The sequence below is a fragment of the Cicer arietinum genome, chromosome 1 (assembly GCF_000331145.2).
Source record: "Cicer arietinum cultivar CDC Frontier isolate Library 1 chromosome 1, Cicar.CDCFrontier_v2.0, whole genome shotgun sequence".
Taxonomy (NCBI): Eukaryota; Viridiplantae; Streptophyta; class Magnoliopsida; order Fabales; family Fabaceae; genus Cicer; species Cicer arietinum.
The window spans coordinates 39,969,721-39,971,867 of NC_021160.2; the positions used below are offsets into that span (position 1 = coordinate 39,969,721).

The following is a 2,147-nucleotide window of genomic DNA, read 5'->3' on the forward strand; positions in this document are numbered from 1 at the left end:
AATAATAATAATAATAATAATAATAACAATAATAATAATATTAACAGTAATAATAATAATACTAATAATAATCTATAAATTAGAATATCTTAAAATTCTAATTATTTTTTAATCATTTGATTTAGGATGTTACAATAAAGTATAACCTTTGAGCCTGAAAACGGTTGGAGACTATTTGACCGAAGTTTGAGCATTAAACATGAGGGTAGTGCAACAAGAACTATTGTGGGTCCCACTTCAAGTCCAACCTCAACTCGTTGACTCTTTTGGATGTTGTACAAGGAGAAAGTCGGCCCACAGTTCCACACACTCCTATACTTAGCACACCTGTATTTACTTTTAAACAAACGTCGTTTAATAGATTTACTTTTAAGTATCCTGACGTCTTGGGCTGACACTGAATGGAGCCCACCATTACTTATACATAACGCTGTTTTCGCGTCTTTGTTAAACTAAAAAACAATCATCTTTCTTCTCATCACACCACAATCAAGAAAAGTTCTTTTTTCTCTCTTTAAAGTCTCTCGAATCCGATTTCAGTATCAAGAAATTGTTTTTCTCTCGTTCTCATACGTCTCTCGAATCCGATTACAATGTCGAAGCCAAATCAAGAACCTCCATCGATTTTGATCAGAGAAGTTTGGGCTTACAATTTACCATACGAGTTTAATCTGATTCGTGAAGCTATTGGTAGGTATCCTTTCGTATCAATGGATACTGACTTTCCCGGAGTTATTCATTTCTCTACCGTTGACGCCACTGTCCCTTCTCACCGCCGCCAACCTTAACCGGCTGATTGCTATAAATACTTGAAAGCAAACGTTGATGATTTGAAACTCATTCAAGTCGGCCTCACTCTAACTGACGCTGAAGGTAATCTCCCTCAGTTTGGAAGTAACAACGCTTATATATGGCAGTTCAATTTCTGCGATTTTGACATAGAGCGTGATCGTTATAATCCTGCTTCTATTGAACTGCTCCGCCGTCAAGGGATTGATTTCAATCGCAATATTTTTCATGGGATAGATTCTGCTCGTTTCGGTGAAATGTTGATAATGTCCGGACTCGTGTTCAACAAATCCGTTGTATGGGTTACATTCCACAGTGCATATGATTTTGGATACTTGGTGAAGGCTTTGACTCGACAGAATTTACCCGACAAATTAGAGGATTTTCTTTATATTGTAAGGAATTTTTTTGGAGACAATGTTTATGATATTAAACATATAGTTCGGTTCTGCAATGCTTTGTACGGTGGACTTGAGCGGGTAGCTAGTATATTGAATGTGAGTCGGAGTCAGACGATTGGAGAGTTTCATCAAACTGGATCAGATAGTTTGTTGACATGGCATGCATTTAAAAAAATGATTGATCTCTACTTCGTTAACAATGAAATCCGCAAACATGCCGGTGTTCTATTTGGATTGGAGAAACAAAACAATATAAATGGTAAAGTGTTCTATTTGGATTAGAGATTACAGTTTTGAGACTGACAAATATAATTTGTAAAACTATCTATTGTATGAAAATACAATTCTTTTGATTCTTTTATTTTGTTGATATTTATTCTCATTTTATATGCAAGTTTCTTTTGATATTTTATTTAGTTTTAAAATGATAACTGTGGATAGTTTTCTCCTTTAAATATTTGATTTGTGTAACGAAGATTAATTTGATTACAATCTGAAATGAGAGAGTTGAAATTGGTGTGATTGAGTTTTATGTTGTGAATGATAGACTATTTTAATATACACTATGATTTGCAGAAAAATTATTTTATCTCCACTAATTGAGACATATTTAAATTAAATAAATGGAATTGAAATTTGAATTGTTCATGATAATATAAAGTAAAAAATTGAACTTAAATTGTAGTGTACATTTTTAATATGTATATTTTCAAGTCAAAGATTGTATAGGATCTTCAATATTTTGAACATAAGTATTGTTAACTTTAAGTGTAGCATTGAAGTTTTTTTAAGAGAGCTACAATATTTTGTTTATAATAATAAAAATCATAAGAATAAAATATTAAAACAAACACTATAATAATAGCTACTATTGTTAAACAACTACACTTTGATAACACAATCTTGTGGTATGTTTGGATGAAGGGTTTTGAAATTAAGGGTATCACTTATTTTTTA

At 32.0% G+C, this 2,147-nt stretch overlaps 1 pseudogene; it reads left to right on the top strand.

The window, feature by feature from the left end:
- Positions 1–1,488, top strand: part of LOC101510373 (uncharacterized) — a 67,186-nt pseudogene extending 65,698 nt beyond the window's left edge.
- Positions 1,489–2,147: the final 659 nt, after the last annotated feature.